We start from the raw sequence: 24,562 nt of genomic DNA, 5'->3' as shown, positions 1-24,562 counted from the left end.
TTAATAATCCATTGTCTTAACCACTCAGCCAACTTATCTCAAGTTCGAAATTCTTTTCGGTCAATAAACGTATTAGTGTAAACTACCTTCAATTGCAGCAGGACGGGATTTAAACCTTGTTTTTTTTTGGATATGAAAGACTGATTCAAACTTCTGAAAAAAGTGCCTGTTTTTGGAGAAACCGCCACAACTCCAGAGGGACAACCTAGAACACGTTGCTTTACGGAACAAAAGCATCGGAATTTCAAAGACACGAGGAAGATGGAATTCATACTCGCAAATGTAGAAAACAAAAGATGTGTCACGTGAGGAGAGGGGCTTGTACCCAAAAGCAGACAGGAGACGGAGGTGGCGACGTAAAAGTATTTATATACAAAATTCCAAGTAATAACAAGCAGGCCTGGATTCAGAACACATGGAAAATGGCTGACATCCTCACATGAAGAAAGCTGAACGTACTGACGATGTGTCTCTGAATAACTTGCTCTTAAATACTCAAGGAATCAAGCCTATATGACATCATAAAAGACCAGAGCATAAAAGGACCATAGCAACTGTGTAGCAACTGTGTAGCAACAGACACATTAAGGCATATCACAACAGTACCCCCCCTCAATGGGCACCACCTGGTGCCTTTCCTGGCTTGTGAGGGAACTCACGGTAGAAGTCCCGTAGCAGAGAGGGTGTCAGGATGAGGGATCTCAAAATCCAGGAACGCTCCTCAGGGCCGTAACCCTCCCAGTCAACTAAATATTGAAAACCCCGACCACGCCGACGTACATCCAAAATGTTCTTCCCAATGTAAGCGGGGTGACCATCAACGTCCAGTGGCGGAGGGGGGAGCTCGGGAGGAGGACTGAGGGGGCTGGAGGAGACTGGCTTCAGGAGGGAGACATGAAAAGTTGGGTGGACCTGGAGGGAGGCCGGGAGCTTCAAACGGACAGCAGAAGGGTTAATGCGTCAGCACTCTCCACCTGCACCAGTGAATATCCAGGGAATATCCAGGGAACAGACGTTGAGAGGGTCTCAACTTACAAGTACCTGGGTGTTCATCTGAACAATAAACTGGACTGGAGCGACAACACAGATGCTCTCTATAGGAAGGGTCAGAGCAGACTCTTCCTACTCAGGAGGCTGAGGTCCTTTGGCGTTCGGGGAACACTCCTCAGGACCTTCTATGACTCGGTGGTTTCACCGGTCATTTTCTATGGAGTGGTCTCCTGGGCAGGAGGCATCTCGGGCCGGGACAAAAAGAGACTGGACAAACTAGTGAGGAGGACCAGCTCTGTCCTGGGCTGCTCCCTGGACTCTGTGGACTCAGTGGGGGGCAGGAGGATGACGGCAAAACTGTCATCAATGCTGGACAACCCAGCCCACCCACTCTATGATACTCTTAGAACACTTCACAGCTCCTTCAGTAATAGACTTTTACACCCTCGCTGTACCAAAGAGAGATTTCGGCGCTCCTTCCTGCCTACTGCTGTCAGACTTTTTAACAAGAACATTGGGTCAGGCCTACGAACGGGCGGGCATTAGTGCAATTGTGCAGTCCTAGGATGCAATATAAACCGCTACTGCACTTTCAGCCAAGGGTGTACTTAAATATTGACCAATGATGTATTTTGTTTACATTACCGTATTCTTATTACTGTACTTCTATCTCTGCAGTATTTCTACCATTGCAGGACGTTCACTATTACAGTACTTTTATCCTTGCAGTACTTTTATAATTGCAGTATTCCTATCATTGCGGTACTTTTACTATCACAGTACTTTTATCATTGCAGTACTTTTACTATTACAGTACTTTTACCATTGCAGTATACTTTATCATTGCAATATTTTTATCATTGCAGTATTTTCAATCATTTAGTAGTTTTTATCATTACAGTGTTTCCCCCTCTGTATAATGGACATACATTAGGAGTGTTTCCTTAAACTAGATACGTTTATACTGTGTATATTTGCATGCATTGTTATGAATGTCTGCTGCTAATGTTATACATTAACGGCTACATTACGCCGCCGACTCTGTGTGATCTATATCTTTGCTGCTGTAACACCTCAAATTTCCCCATTGTGGAACTAATAAAGGACATCTTATCTTATCTTATCTTATCTTAATGATCTTCTCATTCTCAAACGGTCCAATGAATCTGGAGCTAGTTTGCGGGAATCAGTCTGGAGGGGAAGGTCACGGGAGGATAGCCAAACCATTTGCCCTGGGCGATAGTCAGGGGCCGGAGATCGATGTCTATCGGCCAGTTGTTGGTTGCGCTGGGCTGTGCGGGACAGGACGGCTCTGGCATGTCTCCATACGGCATGGCAACGCCGCAGATGAGCGCGGACAGAGGGAACGGCGACCGCTTGTTCCTGGGAAGGGAATAGTGGAGGTTGATATCCATATGCGACCATGAACAGAGACATGCCCATGGTTGAGGAGGTGAGGGAATTGTGGGAATACTCGATCCATGGTAGGTGTAGGCTCCAGGAAGCAGGATGGCGGGCCGAAACACACCTGAGGGATGACTCCAGATCCTGATTGACTCTCTCTGATGTTCATTGGTCTGGGGATGATAACCTGAAGACAGGCTAGCGGACGCTCCCAGAGCTTTACAGAAAGCTTGCCATACCTGGGATGTGAACTGGGGACCCCGGTCAGAAACAATGTCAATGGGGATGCCATGAAGCTTGAAGACGTGGTTCACTAGGATGTTTGCCGTCTCAAATGCGGAAGGAAGTTTGGGTAATGGAATGAAGTGAACCATCTTGGAGAAACGGTCAACTACAGTCAGTATGACCGTGTTTCCCTCGGAGGGCGGCAGGCCAGAGACGAAATCGACCGACTGGTGGGACCAGGGGCGGCTGGGGATGGGCAGGGGTTGCAGAAGACCCATTGGGCGATGGTGAGAAGGCTTCCCCCGAGAGCAGGTGTGGCAAGCAGCGACGAACTCCCTCACATCTTGAGCCATTCGGGGCCACCAGAAGGGTTGCCGCAGGAATTGGAGGGTTCAAGTCAATGATGACAAGCCAACTTGGAAGAATGTCCCAATTGCAGGACATGAGAGCGGACAGAATCTGGGACAAAGAGTCGATCCGGAGGGCCCGAGCCAGGATCTGGTTGCTGTTGTTGGGCCTGCAAGACGGCTTGCTCAATGTCCCACACAGCCGCCCTGATGAAACATGAAGAGGGGATGATGGTCTCCGGATCCTGCCTCTCTGAAGGTTGATCATGCATGAGGGAGGAGACAGTGGCATGCAAGTTAATGCGACGAGGAGGTTCAGTCGAGGTTCTAGTGTCGCTCACCCTAAGGCGGCGTTCTGTGGTATCAAGAGGACCCCTGGGTACGAGTGAGCACTGACTGATAAAGTGCCCAGGCTTTCCACAGTAGAGACAAAGACCCTGCGCAACCCGCCGGGCGCGTTCCTCCTGGGAGAGGCGAGTTCTGCTAAATTGCATGGGTTCTTCCCCGGCAGAAGCAGGCATCAAGGTGCTTGTAAAAGGCTGGGCGATCCGTCGCGGAATGGCCGTGTGAGGGGAGTTAGGGTGGGCAGGTCTGGCACTGCGACGGCGTTCTCTGATGCGGTTGTCAATCCGAATCACTAAGGAGATTAATTGCTCGAGGGACTCAGGCTCATCCCGTGTAGACAGTTCGTCTTGAAGCTCTTCGGACAGTCCGCAAACGAAGGCTGTTCTCTGTCCTGCCTCATTCCATCCTGTTTCAGAGGCTAAAATCCTGAACTCTATGGCATATTCTGCAGCTGACTGTGAGCCCTGACGTAATGCCCATAGTCGTTTGCCTGAAGACTCGGTACGGAAGGGCTGATCAAAGACTCTGCGAATCTCCTCGGAAAAAGCAGAAAATGATCTCAATGTTTCTGACTTTGACTCCCACAAGGAATTGGCCCACTTCCCTGCTTTTCCCCGAAGCAAGTTAATGACATAGGCCAGCTTGGCGCGATCATCCAAAAAAGCGCAAGGTTGTTGCTCAAAAACCAAGGAACAGTTTACTAGGAATTGGACACAGGCTCCTACCTCCCCAGAATAATGTTCAGGTGGCGGAATGTTGGGTTCACGGTGAAAAGGCACAGCAGTAGCGGGTGAGTCGGTCACTCCTTGATTGGACGTGTGGGCCGGAGTGGGTGATGACGATTGTGGTGGAGCGCTGGACGTCATCTGGATAGTCAATGAGTTGACGGTGTTGGAGAGGTTCTGAATAGACTCCATAACCTCCCTCAGGATTTGGTCGTGCTGGCCGAGCAGTGCCCCTTGTGCCCTCATGGCGCGGTGGATTGGGTCCTCTGGGTCTGCTGGGTCCATGATGGTCAGCACGTGCTGTCACGTGAGGAGAGGGGTTTGGACCCAAAAGCAGACAGGAGGCGACGTAAAAGTCTTTATATACAAAATTCCAAGTAATAACAAGCAGGCCTGGATTAAGAACACATGGAAAATGGCTGACATCCTCACATGAAGAAAGCTTAACGTACTGACGATGTCTCTGAATAACTTGCTCTTAAATACTCAAGGAATCAAGCCTATATGACATCATAAAAGACCAGAACATAAAAGGACCATAGCAACTATGTAGCAACGGACACGTTAAGGCATATCACAACAAGATGAGTATTCTATCTCCTTCATTAGTCGGCAACCTCTTCTGGGATCAAAAAGAGTGCTTATATTATCAGATAAGCGTCCACATCTTGAAGGACATTGCAAACTTGGGGCTGATGGATTTCTGCCCCCCTAGCACATCTCCTTGAAGGACATTACAAACTCAGTTTTGCTCGAACAAGACTGTTTTTAGACTTCATTTCTTTTGCAATTAAAAAACTGATTCAAATTTCTGAATGCCACGTGTAATTTCGGAGAAACCTCCACAGATCCAGAGGGACAAGGTAGAACACATTCCCTCTCGGAACAAAAGCATCGGAATTCCCAAGACACGAGAAAGATGGAATTCATACTCACCAATGTCGAACAACAAGGATGAGTATTCTAGATCCTTCAACAGTCGGCAACCTCATCTGCTTCAATGGGAGGAGTGAGTGCATGTGGCTGATGGGTTTCTGCAGTGTCGCAATATTTGTATTGTACTTGGAAAATGTAACCTGCAACGGGGACACTTTGTTGGTGTGGCTGAGTGGTTAAGGCGATGGACTTGAAATCCATTGGGGTCTCCCCTCGTAGGTTCAAATCCTGCTGCCAACGTGGGCTTTTTAGAGGAGAACCGGGTGTTCTCTTATCTGATAAGACTTTTCAACAGTTGAACAAATCGCATCATGCAAAATATAAAATCCACATTATTCTACAAGAATGGTTGTATTAGGGTAAACTGTGTTTTGTTGGACGAATACAGTGTTTGGACTATGGATCTTTGACAATTTGGCAAAATCTGTATTGTACTTGGAAAATCTCACCTAAAACTGGCATACTGTGATGACTGAGTGGTTAAGACGATGGACTAGAAATCCGTTGTGGTCGCCCCTTGCATGTTCGAATACTGCCACCAAAGTGTATCTTTCCGCAGGTAACTTTATCTTCTAATATCAGATTAGGGTCTTCAACAATTTAACAAAACATATCATGTAAAATCCCCATTTATCCATATGGAAGGGTCGTAGTTCTGCAAATGCCCTTTGTCGGACAAGGACTGTGTTTCTTTTTGGCAATTTAACGACATAAATTTCTCAAAACTACTTATATTACCAAAGTACTATTCCCATATCTAAAGAGGTCAAACACCTTTCCAATATTATCATCATAATTTGATATGTTAAGGTCCAGCGAGGGTGGAATTTATACCCACTTGTGTAGAACACAATGTTCTTATTTCCATAGACCCACCTCCTATTCCGATTAACACGGTAAGACACATTTCCCATTATATGAGTCCCATTTTAAATGTCAAGTATCGGCGAGTGTGCAGAACACAATGTATTAGCAATGCATTGCCTTAACCACTCAGCCACCTCATCTCAAGTTGGAACCTTTTGTCGGTCAAGAAACTTTGTATTAGTGTAAACTACCTTCAATTGTAGCAGGACTGGATTTAAAACGTGGTACTTTTGTATATGAAAGACTGATTCAAACTTCTTAAAACCGTGCCTGTTTTTGGAGAAACCTCCTCAGCTCCAGAGGGACAATGTAGAACACATTGCTTCACGGAACAAAAGCATCGGAATTTCAAAGACACGAGGAAGATCGAATTCATACTCACAAATGCAGAAAACAAAGGATGAGTATTCTCTCTCCTCCATTAGTCGGCAACGTCATCTGCTTCAATGGAATCAAAGTGAGTGCTTGGGGCTGATGGAATTTTGCCCCCTAGCAAAATATGTATTGTCGTCAGAAAATGTCACCTCTGGAGGGCAACTGTGTTGGTGTGGCCGAGTGGTCAGGGTGATGGACTAAAAATTCACTGGGGTGTCCCCTCGTAGGTTCTTATCCTGCTGCCAAAGTGAGCTTTTCAGAGGAGAATCTAAGGATCTTTTGCAATTTCAAGACTGATTCAAATTTCTGAATGCCACGTGTAATTTCGGAGAAACCTCCACAGATCCAGAGGGACAAGGTAGAACACATTCCCTCTCGGAACAAAAGCATCGGAATTCCCAAGACACGAGAAAGATGGAATTCATACTCACCAATGTAGAACAACAAGGATGAGTATCCTATCTCCTTCAACAGTCGGCTACCTCATCTGCTTCTATGGGAAGTGTGAGTGCATGTGGCTTATGGTTTTCTGCAGTGTAGCAATATCTGTATTGTACTTGGAAAATGGCACCTGTGCATGGGACATTGTGTTAGTGTGGCCGAGTGGTTAAGGCGATGGACTAGAAATCCATTGGGGTCTCCCCTCGCAGGTTCAAATCCTGCCACCAACGTGTACGTTTTAGAAGGGAACTTGATGTTCTAATATCAGAATTTAATAAAACATATCACGTAACATTCCCATTTATATACATGAATCGGTTGCATTTCTGCAAACCCCGTTTTGTCGGACAAGGACCGTGTTTCTTTCACAATTTAACGACATACAAATTTCTGAAAACTGCTTATATTACCAAAGTACCATTCCCATATCCAAAGAGGTCAAACACCTTTCCAATAGCATCATCTTAATTTGATATGTTAAGGTCCAACAAGGGTGGAATTTATCCCCACGTGTGTAGTACACAATGTTCTTATTTCCATAAACCCACCACCTATTCCGATTAGCACGGTAGGACACTTTACCCATTGTATCAGTCCCATTTTAAATGTCAAGTATCGACAAGTGTGCAGAACACAATGTATTAATAATCCATTGTCTTAACCACTCAGCCAACTTATCTCAAGTTCGAAATTCTTTTCGGTCAAGAAACGTATTAGTGTAAACTACCTTCAATTGCAGCAGGACGGGATTTAAACCTTGTTTTTTTTTGTATATGAAAGACTGATTCAAACTTCTGAAAACCGTGCCTGTTTTTGGAGAAACCGCCACAACTCCAGAGGGACAACCTAGAACACGTTGCTTTACGGAACAAAAGCATCGGAATTTCAAAGACACGAGGAAGATGGAATTCATACTCGCAAATGTAGAAAACAAAAGATGTGTCACGTGAGGAGAGGGGCTTGGACCCAAAAGCAGACAGGAGACGGAGGTGGCGACGTAAAAGTATTTATATACAAAATTCCAAGTAATAACAAGCAGGCCTGGATTCAGAACACATGGAAAATGGCTGACATCCTCACATGAAGAAAGCTGAACGTACTGACGATGTGTCTCTGAATAACTTGCTCTTAAATACTCAAGGAATCAAGCCTATATGACATCATAAAAGACCAGAGCATAAAAGGACCATAGCAACTGTGTAGCAACTGTGTAGCAACAGACACATTAAGGCATATCACAACAGTACCCCCCCTCAATGGGCACCACCTGGTGCCTTTCCTGGCTTGTGAGGGAACTCACGGTAGAAGTCCCGTAGCAGAGAGGGTGTCAGGATGAGGGATCTCGAAATCCAGGAACGCTCCTCAGAGCCGTAACCCTCCCAGTCAACTAAATATTGAAAACCCCGACCACGCCGACGTACATCCAAAATTTTCTTCCCAATGTAAGCGGGGTGACCATCAACGTCCAGTGGCGGAGGGGGGAGCTCGGGAGGAGGACTGAGGGGGCTGGAGGAGACTGGCTTCAGGAGGGAGACATGAAAAGTTGGGTGGACCTGGAGGGAGGCCGGGAGCTTCAAACGGACAGCAGAAGGGTTAATGCGTCAGCACTCTCCACCTGCACCAGTGAATATCCAGGGAATATCCAGGGAGCAGACGTTGAGAGGGTCTCAACTTACAAGTACCTGGGTGTTCATCTGAACAATAAACTGGACTGGAGCAACAACACAGATGCTCTCTATAGGAAGGGTCAGAGCAGACTCTTCCTACTCAGGAGGCTGAGGTCCTTTGGCGTTCGGGGAACACTCCTCAGGAACTTCTATGACTCTGTGGTTTCACCGGTCATTTTCTATGGAGTGGTCTCCTGGGCAGGAGGCATCTCGGGCCGGGACAAAAAGAGACTGGACAAACTAGTGAGGAGGGCCAGCTCTGTCCTGGGCTGCTCCCTGGACTCTGTGGACTCAGTGGGGGGCAGGAGGATGACGGCAAAACTGTCATCAATGCTGGACAACCCAGCCCACCCACTCTATGACACTCTTAGAACACTTCACAGCTCCTTCAGTAATAGACTTTTACACCCTCGCTGTACCAAAGAGAGATTTCGGCGCTCCTTCCTGCCTACTGCTGTCAGACTTTTTAACAAGAACATTGGGTCAGGCCTACAAATGGGCGGGCATTCGTGCAATTGTGCAGTCCTAGGATGCAATATAAACCGCTACTGCACTTTCAGCCAAGGGTGTACTTAAATATTGACCAATGATGTATTTTGTTTACATTACCGTATTCTTATTACTGTACTTCTATCTCTGCAGTATTTCTACCATTGCAGGACGTTCACTATTACAGTACTTTTATAATTGCAGTATTCCTATCATTGCGGTACTTTTACTATCACAGTACTTTTATCATTGCAGTATTTTTCTATCATTGCAGTACTTTTACTATTACAGTACTTTTACCATTGCAGTATACTTTATCATTGCAATATTTTTATCATTGCAGTATTTTCAATCATTTAGTAGTTTTTATCATTACAGTGTTTCCCCCTCTGTATAATGGACATACATTAGGAGTGTTTCCTTAAACTAGATACATTTATACTGTGTATATTTGCATGCATTATGAATGTCTGCTGCTAATGTTATACATTAACGGCTACATTACGCCGCCGACTCTGTGTGATCTATATCTTTGCTGCTGTAACACCTCAAATTTCCCCATTGTGGGACTAATAAAGGACATCTTATCTTATCTTATCTTATCTTAATGATCTTCTCATTCTCAAACGGTCCAATGAATCTGGGGGCTAGTTTGCGGGAATCAGTCTGGAGGGGAAGGTCACGAGAGGATAGCCAAACCATTTGCCCTGGGCGATAGTCAGGGGCCGGAGATCGATGTCTATCGGCCAGTTGTTGGTTGCGCTGGGCTGTGCGGGACAGGACGGCTCTGGCATGTTTCCATACGGCATGGCAACGCCGCAGATGAGCGCGGACAGAGGGAACGGCGACCGCTTGTTCCTGGGAAGGGAATAGTGGAGGTTGATATCCATATGCGACCATGAACAGAGACATGCCCATGGATGAGGAGGTGAGGGAATTGTGGGAATACTCGATCCATGGTAGGTGTAGGCTCCAGGAAGCAGGATGGCGGGCCGAAACACACCTGAGGGATGACTCCAGATCCTGATTGACTCTCTCTGATGTTCATTGGTCTGGGGATGATAACCTGAAGACAGGCTAGAGGACGCTACCAGAGCTTTACAGAAAGCTTGCCATACCTGGGATGTGAACTGCGGACCCCGGTCAGAAACAATGTCAATGGGGATGCCATGAAACTTGAAGACGTGGTTCACTAGGATGTTTGCCGTCTCAAATGCGGAAGGAAGTTTGGGTAATGGAATGAAGTGAACCATCTTGGAGAAACGGTCAACTACAGTCAGTATGACCGTGTTTCCCTCGGAGGGCGGCAGGCCTGAGACGAAATCGACCGACTGGTGGGACCAGGGGCGGCTGGGGATGGGCAGGGGTTGCAGAAGACCCATTGGGCGATGGTGAGAAGGCTTCCCCCGAGAGCAGGTGTGGCAAGCAGCGACGAACTCCCTCACATCTTGAGCCATTCGGGGCCACCAGAAGGGTTGCCGCAGGAATTGGAGGGTTCAAGTCAATGATGACAAGCCAACTTGGAAGAATGTCCCAATTGCAGGACATGAGAGCGGACAGAATCTGGGACAAAGAGTCGATCCGGAGGGCCCGAGCCAGGATCTGGTTGCTGTTGTTGGGCCTGCAAGACGGCTTGCTCAATGTCCCACACAGCCGCCCTGATGAAACATGAAGAGGGGATGGTCTCCGGATCCTGCCTCTCTGAAGGTTGATCATGCATGAGGGAGGAGACAGTGGCATGCAAGTTAATGCGACGAGGAGGTTCAGTCGAGGTTCTAGTGTCGCTCACCCTAAGGCGGCGTTCTGTGGTATCAAGAGGACCCCTGGGTACGAGTGAGCACTGATTGATAAAGTGCCCAGGCTTTCCACAGTAGAGACAAAGACCCTGCGCAACCCGCCGGGCGCGTTCCTCCTGGGAGAGGCGAGTTCTGCTAAGTTGCATGGGTTCTTCCCCGGCAGAAGCAGGCATCAAGGTGCTTGTAAAAGGCTGGGCGATCCGTCGCGGAATGGCCGTGTGAGGGGAGTTAGGGTGGGCAGGTCTGGCACTGCGACGGCGTTCTCTGATGCGGTTGTCAATCCGAATCACTAAGGAGATTAATTGCTCGAGGGACTCAGGCTCATCCCGTGTAGACAGTTCGTCTTGAAGCTCTTCGGACAGTCCGCAAACGAAGGCTGTTCTCTGTCCTGCCTCATTCCATCCTGTTTCAGAGGCTAAAATCCTGAACTCTATGGCATATTCTGCAGCTGACTGTGAGCCCTGACGTAATGCCCATAGTCGTTTGCCTGAAGACTCGGTACGGAAGGGCTGATCAAAGACTCTGCGAATCTCCTCGGAAAAAGCAGAAAATGATCTCAATGTTTCTGACTTTGACTCCCACAAGGAATTGGCCTACTTCCCTGCTTTTCCCCGAAGCAAGTTAATGACATAGGCCAGCTTGGCGCGATCATCCAAAAAAGCGCAAGGTTGTTGCTCAAAAACCAAGGAACAGTTTACTAGGAATTGGACACAGGCTCCTACCTCCCCAGAATAATGTTCAGGTGGCGGAATGTTGGGTTCACGGTGAAAAGGCACAGCTGTGGCGGGTGAGTCGGTCACTCCTTGATTGGACGTGTGGGCCGTAGTGGGTGATGACGATTGTGGTGGAGCGCTGGACGTCATCTGGATAGTCAATGAGTTGACGGTGTTGGAGAGGTTCTGAATAGACTCCATAACCTCCCTCAGGATTTGGTCGTGCTGGCCGAGCAGTGCCCCTTGTGCCCTCATGGCGCGGTGGATTGGGTCCTCTGGGTCTGCTGGGTCCATGATGGTCAGTACGTGCTGTCACGTGAGGAGAGGGGTTTGGACCCAAAAGCAGACAGGAGACGGAGGTGGCGACGTAAAAGTCTTTATATACAAAATTCCAAGTAATAACAAGCAGGCCTGGATTAAGAACACATGGAAAATGGCTGACATCCTCACATGAAGAAAGCTTAACGTACTGACGATGTGTCTCTGAATAACTTGCTCTTAAATACTCAAGGAATCAAGCCTATATGACATCATAAAAGACCAGAACATAAAAGGACCATAGCAACTATGTAGCAATGGACACGTTAAGGCATATCACAACAAGATGAGTATTCTATCTCCTTCATTAGTCGGCAACCTCATCTGGGATCAAAAAGAGTGCTTATATTATCAGATAAGCGTCCACATCTTGAAGGACATTGCAAACTTGGGGCTGATGGATTTCTGCCTCCTTGCACATCTCCTTGAAGGACATTACAAACACAGTTTTGCTCGAACAAGACTGTTTTTAGACTTAATTTCTTTTGCAATTAAAAAACTGATTCAACAAATCGCATCATGCAAAATATAAAATCCACATTATTCTACAAGAATGGTTGTATTCGGGTAAACTGTGTTTTGTTGGACGAATACAGTGTTTGGACCATGGATCTTTGGCAATTTGGCAAAATCTGTATTGTACTTGGAAAATCTCACCTACAACTTGCACACTGTGATGACTGAGTGGTTAAGACGATGGACTAGAAATCCATTGTGGTCGCCCCTTGCATGTTCGAATACTGCCACCAAAGTGTATCTTTCCGCAGGTAACTTTATCTTCTAATATCAGATTAAGGTCTTCAACAATTTAACAAAACATATCATGTAAAATCCCTATTTATCCATATGGAAGGGTCGTAGTTCTGCAAATGCCCTTTGTCGGACAAGGACTGTGTTTCTTTTTGGCAATTTAACGACATAAATTTCTCAAAACTGCTTATATTACCAAAGTACTATTCCCATATCTAAAGAGGTCAAACACCTTTCCAATATTATCATCATAATTTGATATGTTAAGGTCCAGCGAGGGTGGAATTTATACCCACTTGTGTAGAACACAATGTTCTTATTTCCATAGACCCACCTCCTATTCCGATTAACACGGTAAGACACATTTCCCATTATATGAGTCCCATTTTAAATGTCAAGTATCGGCGAGTGTGCAGAACACAATGTATTAGCAATGCATTGCCTTAACCACTCAGCCACCTCATCTCAAGTTGGAACCTTTTGTGGGTCAAGAAACATTGTATTAGTGTAAACTACCTTCAATTGTAGCAGGACTGGATTTAAAACGTGGTACTTTTGGATATGAAAGACTGATTCAAACTTCTTAAAACCGTGCCTGTTTTTGGAGAAACCTTCTCAGCTCCAGAGGGACAATGTAGAACACATTGCTTCACGGAACAAAAGCATCGGAATTTCAAAGACACGAGGAAGATCGAATTCATACTCACAAATGCAGAAAACAAAGGATGAGTATTCTCTCTCCTCCATTAGTCGGCAACGTCATCTGCTTCAATGGAATCAAAGTGAGTGCTTGGGGCTGATGGAATTTTGCCCCATAGCAAAATATGTATTGTCGTCAGAAAATTTCACCTCTGGAGGGCAACTGTGTTGGTGTGGCCGAGTGGTCAGGGTGATGGACTAAAAATTCACTTGGGTGTCCCCTCGTAGGTTCTTATCCTGCTGCCAAAGTGAGCTTTTCAGAGGAGAATCTAAGGATCTTTTGCAATTTCAAGACTGATTCAAATTTCTGAATGCCACGTGTAATTTCGGAGAAACCTCCACAGATCCAGAGGGACAAGGTAGAACACATTCCCTCTCAGAACAAAAGCATCGGAATTCCCAAGACACGAGAAAGATGGAATTCATACTCACCAATGTCGAACAACAAGGATGAGTATTCTAGATCCTTCAACAGTCGGCAACCTCATCTGCTTCAATGGGAGGAGTGAGTGCATGTGGCTGATGGGTTTCTGCAGTGTAGCAATATTTGTATTAGACTTGGAAAATGTAACCTGCAACGGGGACACTTTGTTGGTGTGGCCGAGTGGTTAAGGCGATGGATTTGAAATCCTTTGGGGTCTCCCCTCGTAGGTTCAAATCCTGCTGCCAACGTGGGCTTTTTAGAGGAGAACCGGGTGTTCTCTCATCTGATAAGACTTTTCAACAGTTGAACAAATCGCATCATGCAAAATGTAAAATCCACATTATTCTCCAAGAATGGTTGTATTAGGGTAAACTGTGTTTTGTTGGACGAATACAGTGTTTGGACCATGGATCTTTGGCAATTTGGCAAAATCTGTATTGTACTTGGAAAATCTCACCTACAACTTCCACACTGTGATGACTGAGTGGTTAAGACGATGGACTAGAAATCCATTGTGGTCGCCCCTTGCATGTTCGAATACTGCCACCAAAGTGTATCTTTCCGCAGGTAACTTTATCTTCTAATATCAGATTAGGGTCTTCAACAATTTATCAAAACATATCATGTAAAATCCCCATTTATCCATATGGAAGGGTCGTAGTTCTGCAAATGCCCTTTTGTCGGACAAGGACTGTGTTTCTTTTTGGCAATTTAACGACATAAATTTCTCAAAACTGCTTATATTACCAAAGTACTATTCCCATATCTAAAGAGGTCAAACACCTTTCCAATATTATCATCATAATTTGATATGTTAAGGTCCAGCGAGGGTGGAATTTATACCAACTTGTGTAGAACACAATGTTCTTATTTCCATAGACCCACCTCCTATTCCGATTAACACGGTAAGACACATTTCCCATTATATGAGTCCCATTTTAAATGTCAAGTATCGGCGAGTGTGCAGAACACAATGTATTAGCAATGCATTGCCTTAACCACTCAGCCACCTCATCCCAAGTTGAAACCTTTTGTCGGTCAAGAAACATTGTATTAGTGTAAACTACCTTCAATTGTAGCAGGACTGGATTTAAAACGTGGTTCTTTTGTATATGAAAGACTGATTCAAACTTCTTAAAACCGTGCCTGTTTTTGGAGAAACCTCCTCAGCTCCAGAGGGACAATGTAGAACACATTGCTTCACGGAACAAAAGCATCGGAATTTCAAAGACACGAGGAAGATCTAATTCATACTCACAAATGCAGAAAACAAAGGATGAGTATTCTCTCTCCTCCATTAGTCGGCAACGTCATCTGCTTCAATGGAATCAAAGTGAGTGCTTGGGGCTGATGGAATTTTGCCCCCTAGCAAAATATGTATTGTCGTCAGAAAATGTCACCTCTGGAGGGCAACTGTGTTGGTGTGGCCGAGTGGTCAGGGTGATGGACTAAAAATTCACTGGGGTGTCCCCTCGTAGGTTCTTATCCTGCTGCCAAAGTGAGCTTTTCAGAGGAGAATCTAAGGATCTTTTGCAATTTCAAGACTGATTCAAATTTCTGAATGCCACGTGTAATTTCGGAGAAACCTCCACAGATCCAGAGGGACAAGGTAGAACACATTCCCTCTCAGAACAAAAGCATCGGAATTCCCAAGACACGAGAAAGATGGAATTCATACTCACCAATGTAGAACAACAAGGATGAGTATCCTATCTCCTTCAACAGTCGGCTACCTCATCTGCTTCTATGGGAAGTGTGAGTGCATGTGGCTTATGGTTTTCTGCAGTGTAGCAATATCTGTATTGTACTTGGAAAATGGCACCTGTGCATGGGACATTGTGTTGGTGTGGCCGAGTGGTTAAGGCGATGGACTAGAAATCCATTGGGGTCTCCCCTCGCAGGTTCAAATCCTGCCACCAACGTGTATGTTTTAGAAGGGAACTTGATGTTCTAATATCAGAATTTAATAAAACATATCACGTAACATTCCCATTTATATACATGGATCGGTTGCATTTCTGCAAACCCCGTTTTGTCGCACAAGGACCGTGTTTCTTTCACAATTTAACGACATACAAATTTCCGAAAACTGCTTATATTACCAAAGTACCATTCCCATATCCAAAGAGGTCAAACACCTTTCCAATAGCATCATCTTAATTTGATATGTTAAGGTCCAACAAGGGTGGAATTTATCCCCACGTGTGTAGTACACAATGTTCTTATTTCCATAAACCCACCACCTATTCCGATTAGCACGGTAGGACACTTTTCCCATTGTATCAGTCCCATTTTAAATGTCAAGTATCGACAAGTGTGCAGAACACAATGAATTAATAATCCATTGTCTTAACCACTCAGCCAACTTATCTCAAGTTCGAAATTCTTTTCGGTCAAGAATCGTATTAGTGTAAACTACCTTCAATTGCAGCAGGACGGGATTTAAACCTTGTTTTTTTTGTATATGAAAGACTGATTCAAACTTCTGAAAACCGTGCCTGTTTTTGGAGAAACCGCCACAACTCCAGAGGGACAACCTAGAACACGTTGCTTTACGGAACAAAAGCATCGGAATTTCAAAGACACGAGGAAGATGGAATTCATACTCGCAAATGTAGAAAACAAAAGATGTGTCACGTGAGGAGAGGGGTTTGGACCCAAAAGCAGACAGGAGACGGAGGTGGCGACGTAAAAGTATTTATATACAAAATTCCAAGTAATAACAAGCAGGCCTGGATTCAGAACACATGGAAAATGGCTGACATCCTCACATGAAGAAAGCTGAACGTACTGACGATGTGTCTCTGAATAACTTGCTCTTAAATACTCAAGGAATCAAGCCTATATGACATCATAAAAGACCAGAGCATAAAAGGACCATAGCAACTGTGTAGCAACAGACACATTAAGGCATATCACAACAGTACCCCCCCTCAATGGGCACCACCTGGTGCCTTTCCTGGCTTGTGAGGGAACTCACGGTAGAAGTCCCGTAGCAGAGAGGGTGTCAGGATGAGGGATCTCGAAATCCAGGAACGCTCCTCAGGGCCGTAACCCTCCCAGTAAACTAAATATTGAAAACCCCGACCACGCCGACGTACATCCAAAATCTTCTTCCCAATGTAAGCGGGGTGACCATCAACGTCCAGTGGCGGAGGGGGGAGCTCGGGAGGAGGACTGAGGGGGCTGGAGGAGACTGGCTTCAGGAGGGAGACATGAAAAGTTGGGTGGACCTGGAGGGAGGCCGGGAGCTTCAAACGGACAGCAGAAGGGTTAATGCGTCAGCACTCTCCACCTGCACCAGTGAATATCCAGGGAATATCCAGGGAACAGACGTTGAGAGGGTCTCAACTTACAAGTACCTGGGTGTTCATCTGAACAATAAACTGGACTGGAGCGACAACACAGATGCTCTCTATAGGAAGGGTCAGAGCAGACTCTTCCTACTCTGGAGGCTGAGGTCCTTTGGTGTTCGGGGAACACTCCTCAGGAACTTCTATGACTCGGTGGTTTCACCGGTCATTTTCTATGGAGTGGTCTCCTGGGCAGGAGGCATCTCGGGCCGGGACAAAAAGAGACTGGACAAACTAGTGAGGAGGGCCAGCTCTGTCCTGGGCTGCTCCCTGGACTCTGTGGACTCAGTGGGGGGCAGGAGGATGACGGCAAAACTGTCATCAATGCTGGACAACCCAGCCCACCCACTCTATGACACTCTTAGAACACTTCACAGCTCCTTCAGTAATAGACTTTTACACCCTCGCTGTACCAAAGAGAGATTTCGGCGCTCCTTCCTGCCTACTGCTGTCAGACTTTTTAACAAGAACATTGGGTCAGGCCTACAAACGGGCGGGCATTAGTGCAATTGTGCAGTCCTAGGATGCAATATAAACCGCTACTGCACTTTCAGCCAAGGGTGTACTTAAATATTGACCAATGATGTATTTTGTTTACATTACCGTATTCTTATTACTGTACTTCTATCTCTGCAGTATTTCTACCATTGCAGGACGTTCACTATTACAGTACTTTTATCCTTGCAGTACTTTTATAATTGCAGTATTCCTATCATTGCGGTACTTTTACTATCACAGTACTTTTATCATTGCAGTATTTTTCTATCATTGCAGTACTTTTACTATTACAGTACTTTTACCATTGCAGTATACTTTATCATTGCAATATTTTTATCATTGCAGTATTTTCAATCATTTAGTAGTTTTTATCATTACAGTGTTTCCCCCTCTGTATAATGAACAGACATTAGGAGTGTTTCCTTAAACTAGATACGTTTATACTGTGTATATTTGCATGCATTGTTATGAATGTCTGCTGCTAATGTTATACATTAACGGCTACATTACGCCGCCGACTCTGTGTGATCTATATCTTTGCTGCTGTAACACCTCAAATTTCCCCATTGTGGGACTAATAAAGGACATCTTATCTTATCTCATCTTATCTTATCTTAATGATCTTCTCATTCTCAAACGGTCCAATGAATCTGGGGGCTAGTTTGCGGGAATCAGTCTGGAGGGGAAGGTCACGGGAGGATAGCCAAACCATTTGCCCTGGGCGATAGTCAGGGGCCGGAGATCGATGTCTATCGGCCAGTTGTTGGTTGCGCTGGGCTGTGCGGGACAGGACGGCTCTGGCATGTCTCGATACGGCATGGCAACGCCGCAGATGAGCGCGGACAGAGGGAACGGCGACCGCTTGTTCCTGGGAAGGGAATAGTGGAGGTTGATATCCATATGCGACCATAAACAGAGACATGCCCATGGATGAGGAGGTGAGGGAATTGTGGGAATACTCGATCCATGGTAGGTGTAGGCTCCAGGTAGCAGGATGGCGGGCCGAAACACACCTGAGGGATAACTCCAGATCCTGATTGACTCTCTCTGATGTTCATTGGTCTGGGGATGATAACCTGAAGACAGGCTAGAGGACGCTCCCAGAGCTTTACAGAAAGCTTGCCATACCTGGGATGTGAACTGGGGACCCCGGTCAGAAACAATGTCAATGGGGATGCCATGAAGCTTGAAGACGTGGTTCACTAGGATGTTTGCCGTCTCAAATGCGGAAGGAAGTTTGGGTAATGGAATGAAGTGAACCATCTTGGAGAAACGGTCAACTACAGTCAGTATGACCGTGTTTCCCTCGGAGGGCGGCAGGCCAGAGACGAAATCGACCGACTGGTGGGACCAGGGGCGGCTGGGGATGGGCAGGGGTTGCAGAAGACCCATTGGACGATGGTGAGAAGGCTTCCCCCGAGAGCAGGTGTGGCAAGCAGCGACGAACTCCCTCACATCTTGAGCCATTCGGGGCCACCAGAAGGGTTGCCGCAGGAATTGGAGGGTTCAAGTCAATGATGACAAGCCAACTTGGAAGAATGTCCCAATTGCAGGACATGAGAGCGGACAGAATCTGGGACAAAGAGTCGATCCGGAGGGCCCGAGCCAGGATCTGGTTGCTGTTGTTGGGCCTGCAAGACGGCTTGCTCAATGTCCCACACAGCCGCCCTGATGAAACATGAAGAGGGGATGATGGTCTCCGGATCCTGCCTCTCTGAAGGTTGATCATGCATGAGGGAGGAGACAGTGGCATGCAAGTTAATGCGACGAGGAGGTTCAGTAGAGGTTCTAGTGTCGCTCACCCTAAGGCGGCGTTCTGTGGTATCAAGAGGACCCCTGGGTACGAGTGAGCACTGATTGATAAAGTGCCCAGGCTTTCCACAGTAGAGACAAAGACCCTGCGCAACCCGCCGGGCGCGTTCCTCCTGGGAGAGGCGAGTTCTGCTAAGTTGCATGGGTTCTTCCCCGGCAGAAGCAGGCATCAAGGTGCTTGCAAAAGGCTGGGCGATCCGTCGCGGAATGGCCGTGTGAGGGGAGTTAGGGTGGGCAGGTCTGGCACTGCGACGGCGTTCTCTGATGCGGTTGTCAATCCGAATCACTAAGGAGATTAATTGCTCGAGGGACTCAGGCTCATCCTGTGTAGACAGTTTGTCTTGAAGCTCTTCGGACAGTCCGCAAACGAAGGCTGTTCTCTGTCCTGCCTCATTCCATCCTGTTTCAGAGACTAAAATCCTGAACTCTATGGCATATTCTGCAGCTGACTGTGAGCCCTGACGTAATGCCCATAGTCGTTTGCCTGAAGACTCGGTACGGAAGGGCTGATCAAAGACTCTGCGAATCTCCTCGGAAAAAGCAGAAAATGATCTCAATGTTTCCGACTTTGACTCCCACAAGGAATTGGCCCACTTCCCTGCTTTTCCCCCGAAGCAAGTTAAGGACATAGGCCAGCTTGGCGCGATCATCCAAAAAAGCGCAAGGTTGTTGCTCAAAAACCAAGGAACAGTTTACTAGGAATTGGACACAGGCTCCTACCTCCCCAGAATAATGTTCAGGTGGCGGAATGTTGGGTTCACGGTGAAAAGGCACAGCAGTAGCGGGTGAGTCGGTCACTCCTTGATTGGACGTGTGGGCCGGAGTGGGTGATGACGATTGTGGTGGAGCGCTGGACGTCATCTGGATAGTCAATGAGTTGACGGTGTTGGAGAGGTTCTGAATAGACTCCATAACCTCCCTCAGGATTTGGTCGTGCTGGCCGAGCAGTGCCCCTTGTGCCCTCATGGCGCGGTGGATTGGGTCCTCTGGGTCTGCTGGGTCCATGATGGTCAGCACGTGCTGTCACGTGAGGAGAGGGGTTTGGACCCAAAAGCAGACAGGAGGCGACGTAAAAGTCTTTATATACAAAATTCCAAGTAATAACAAGCAGGCCTGGATTAAGAACACATGGAAAATGGCTGACATCCTCACATGAAGAAAGCTTAACGTACTGACGATGTCTCTGAATAACTTGCTCTTAAATACTCAAGGAATCAAGCCTATATGACATCATAAAAGACCAGAACATAAAAGGACCATAGCAACTATGTAGCAACGGACACGTTAAGGCATATCACAACAAGATGAGTATTCTATCTCCTTCATTAGTCGGCAACCTCATCTGGGATCAAAAAGAGTGCTTATATTATCAGATAAGCGTCCACATCTTGAAGGACATTGCAAACTTGGGGCTGATGGATTTCTGCCCCCTAGCACATCACCTTGAAGGACATTACAAACTCAGTTTTGCTCGAACAAGACTGTTTTTAGACTTCATTTCTTTTGCAATTAAAAAACTGATTCAATTTTCTGAATGCCACGTGTAATTTGGGAGAAACCTCCACAGATCTAGAGGGACAAGGTAGAACACATCGCTTCACGGAACAAAAGCATCGGAATTCCCAAGACACGAGAAAGATGGAATTCATACTCACCAATGTCGAACAACAAGGATGAGTATTCTAGATCCTTCAACAGTCGGCAACCTCATCTGCTTCAATGGGAGGAGTGAGTGCATGTGGCTGATGGGTTTCTGCAGTGTAGCAATATTTGTATTGTACTTGGAAAATGTAACCTGCAACGGGGACACTTTGTTGGTGTGGCTGAGTGGTTAAGGCGATGGACTTGATATCCATTGGGGTCTCCCCTCGTAGGTTCAAATCCTGCTGCCAACGTGGGCTTTTTAGAGGAGAACCAGGTGTTCTCTTATCTGATAAGACTTTTCAACAGTTGAACAAATCGCATCATGCGAAATATAAAATCCACATTATTCTACAAGAATGGTTGTATGAGGGTAAACTGTGTTTTGTTGGACGAATACAGTGTTTGGACTATGGATCTTTGGCAATTTGGCAAAATCTGTATTGTACTTGGAAAATCTCACCTAAAACGGGCATACTGTGATGACTGAGTGGTTAAGACGATGGACTAGAAATCCATTGTGGTCGCCCCTTGCATGTTCGAATACTGCCACCAAAGTGTATCTTTCCGCAGGTAACTTTATCTTCTAATATCAGATTAGGGTCTTCAACAATTTATCAAAACATATCATGTAAAATTCCCATTTATCCATATGGAAGGGTCGTAGTTCTGCAAATGCCCTTTTGTCGGACAAGGACTGTGTTTCTTTTTGGCAATTTAACGACATAAATTTCTCAAAACTGCTTATATTACCAAAGTACTATTCCCATATCTAAAGAGGTCAAACACCTTTCCAATATTATCATCATAATTTGATATGTTAAGGTCCAGCGAGGGTGGAATTTATACCCACTTGTGTAGAACACAATGTTCTTATTTCCATAGACCCACCTCCTATTCCGATTAACACGGTAAGACACATTTCCCATTATATGAGTCCCATTTTAAATGTCAAGTATCGGCGAGTGTGCAGAACACAATGTATTAGCAATGCATCGCCTTAACCACTCAGCCACCTCATCTCAAGTTGGAACCTTTTGTCGGTCAAGAAACATTGTATTAGTGTAAACTACCTTCAATTGTAGCAGGACTGGATTTAAAACGTGGTACTTTTGTATATGAAAAACTGATTCAAACTTCTTAAAACCGTGCCTGTTTTTGGAGAAACCTCCTCAGCTCCAGAGGGACAATGTAGAACACATTGCTTCACGGAACAAAAGCATCGGAATTTCAAAGACACGAGGAAGATCGAATTCATGCTCACAAATGCAGAAAACAAAGGATGAGTATTCTCTCTCCTCCATTAGTCGGCAACGTCATCTGCTTCAATGGAATCAAAGTGAGTGCTTGGGGCTGATGGAATTTTGCCCCCTAGCAAAATATGTATTGTCGTCAGAAAATGTCACCTCTGGAGGGCAACTGTATTGGTGTGGCCGAGTGGTCAGGGTGATGGACTAAAAATTCACTGGGGTGTCCCCTCGTAGGTTCTTATCCTGCTGCCAAAGTGAGCTTTTCAGAGGAGAATCTAAGGATCTTTTGCAATTTCAAGACTGATTCAAATTTCTGAATGCCACGTGTAATTTCGGAGAAACCTCCACAGATCCAGAGGGACAAGGTAGAACACATTCCCTCTCAGAACAAAAGCATCGGAATTCCCAAGACACGAGAAAGATGGAATTCATACTCACCAATGTAGAACAACAAGGATGAGTATCCTATCTCCTTCAACAGTCGGCTACCTCATCTGCTTCTTTGGGAAGTGTGAGTGCATGTGGCTTATGGTTTTCTGCAGTGTAGCAATATCTGTATTGTACTTGGAAAATGGCACCTGTGCATGTGACATTGTGTTGGTGTGGCCGAGTGGTTAAGGCGATGGACTAGAAATCCATTGGGGTCTCCCCTCGCAGGTTCAAATCCTGCCACCAACGTGTACGTTTTAGAAGGGAACTTGATGTTCTAATATCAGAATTTAATAAAACATATCACGTAACATTCCCATTTATATACATGGATCGGTTGCATTTCTGCAAACCCCGTTTTGTCGGACAAGGACCGTGTTTCTTTCACAATTTAACGACATACAAATTTCCGAAAACTGCTTATATTACCAAATTACCATTCCCATATCCAAAGAGGTCAAACACCTTTCCAATAGCATCATCTTAATTTGATATGTTAAGGTCCAACAAGGGTGGAATTTATCCCCACGTGTGTAGTACACAATGTTCTTATTTCCATAAACCCACCACCTATTCCGATTAGCACGGTAGGACACTTTTCCCATTGTATCAGTCCCATTTTAAATGTCAAGTATCGACAAGTGTGCAGAACACAATGTATTAATAATCCATTGTCTTAACCACTCAGCCAACTTATCTCAAGTTCGAAATTCTTTTCGGTCAAGAAACGTATTAGTGTAAACTACCTTCAATTGCAGCAGGACGGGATTTAAACCTTGTTTTTTTTTTTTTTTATGAAAGACTGATTCAAACTTCTGAAAACCGTGCCTGTTTTTGGAGAAACCGCCACAACTCCAGAGGGACAACCTAGAACACGTTGCTTTACGGAACAAAAGCATCGGAATTTCAAAGACACGAGGAAGATGGAATTCATACTCACAAATGTAGAAAACAAAAGATGAGTATTCTATCTCCTTCATTAGTCGGCAACCTCATCTGGGATCAAAAAGAGTGCTTATATTATCAGATAAGCGTCCACATCTTGAAGGACATTACAAACTTGGGGCTGATGGATTTCTGCCCCCTAGCACATCTCCTTGAAGGACATTACAAACCCAGTTTTGCTCGAACAAGACTGTTTTTAGACTTAATTTCTTTTGCAATTAAAAAACTGATTCAATTTTCTGAATGCCACGTGTAATTTGGGAGAAACCTCCACAGATCCAGAGGGACAAGGTAGAACACATTCCCTCTCAGAAGAAAAGCATCGGAATTCCCAAGACACGAGAAAGATGGAATTCATACTCACCAATGTCGAACAACAAGGATGAGTATTCTAGATCCTTCAACAGTCGGCAACCTCATCTGCTTCAATGGGAGGAGTGAGTGCATGTGGCTGATGGGTTTCTGCAGTGTAGCAATATTTGTATTAGACTTGGAAAATGTAACCTGCAACGGGGACACTTTGTTGGTGTGGCCGAGTGGTTAAGGCGATGGACTTGAAATCCATTGGGGTCTCCCCTCGTAGGTTCAAATCCTGCTGCCAACGTGGGCTATTTAGAGGAGAACCGGGTGTTCTCTCATCTGATAAGACTTTTCAACAGTTGAACAAATCGCATCATGCAAAATGTAAAATCCACATTATTCTACAAGAATGGTTGTATTAGGGTAAACTGTGTTTTGTTGGACGAATACAGTGTTTGGACTATGGATCTTTGGCAATTTGGCAAAATCTGTATTGTACTTGGAAAATCTCACCTAAAACTGGCATACTGTGATGACTGAGTGGTTAAGACGATGGACTAGAAATCCATTGTGGTCGCCCCTTGCATGTTCGAATACTGCCACCAAAGTGTATCTTTCCGCAGGTAACTTTATCTTCTAATATCAGATTAGGGTCTTCAACAATTTATCAAAACATATCATGTAAAATCCCCATTTATCCATATGGAAGGGTCGTAGTTCTGCGAATGCCCTTTTGTCGGACAAGGACTGTGTTTCTTTTTGGCAATTTAACGACATAAATTTCTCAAAACTGCTTATATTACCAAAGTACTATTCCCATATC

General features: G+C 45.5%; 7 non-coding genes across 7 annotated transcripts; all 7 read left to right on the top strand.

The window, feature by feature from the left end:
• Positions 1–5,130: 5,130 nt before the first annotated feature.
• On the top strand, positions 5,131–5,212 carry trnas-uga (transfer RNA serine (anticodon UGA)). The gene has a single exon. It is a non-coding gene; the product is annotated as a tRNA-Ser (tRNA).
• A 1,591-nt stretch (positions 5,213–6,803) lies between these two features.
• Positions 6,804–6,885, top strand: trnas-aga (transfer RNA serine (anticodon AGA)). Its single transcript has one exon. It is a non-coding gene; the product is annotated as a tRNA-Ser (tRNA).
• A 6,792-nt stretch (positions 6,886–13,677) lies between these two features.
• Positions 13,678–13,759, top strand: trnas-uga (transfer RNA serine (anticodon UGA)). Its single transcript has one exon. It is a non-coding gene; the product is annotated as a tRNA-Ser (tRNA).
• A 1,592-nt stretch (positions 13,760–15,351) lies between these two features.
• Positions 15,352–15,433, top strand: trnas-aga (transfer RNA serine (anticodon AGA)). The gene has a single exon. It is a non-coding gene; the product is annotated as a tRNA-Ser (tRNA).
• A 5,554-nt stretch (positions 15,434–20,987) lies between these two features.
• Positions 20,988–21,069, top strand: trnas-uga (transfer RNA serine (anticodon UGA)). The gene has a single exon. It is a non-coding gene; the product is annotated as a tRNA-Ser (tRNA).
• A 1,592-nt stretch (positions 21,070–22,661) lies between these two features.
• Positions 22,662–22,743, top strand: trnas-aga (transfer RNA serine (anticodon AGA)). Its single transcript has one exon. It is a non-coding gene; the product is annotated as a tRNA-Ser (tRNA).
• A 1,218-nt stretch (positions 22,744–23,961) lies between these two features.
• On the top strand, positions 23,962–24,043 carry trnas-uga (transfer RNA serine (anticodon UGA)). The gene has a single exon. It is a non-coding gene; the product is annotated as a tRNA-Ser (tRNA).
• The last annotated feature ends 519 nt before the right edge of the window (positions 24,044–24,562 follow it).

This window comes from Idiotropiscis lumnitzeri, chromosome 19 (genome assembly GCF_059441095.1).
Source record: "Idiotropiscis lumnitzeri isolate Australia: NSW breed Sydney's pygmy pipehorse chromosome 19, RoL_Ilum_1.0, whole genome shotgun sequence".
NCBI lineage: Eukaryota > Metazoa > Chordata > Actinopteri > Syngnathiformes > Syngnathidae > Idiotropiscis > Idiotropiscis lumnitzeri.
The sequence above is the reverse complement of the archived record's forward strand: the minus strand, read 5'-3'. Positions and strand labels throughout refer to the sequence as shown.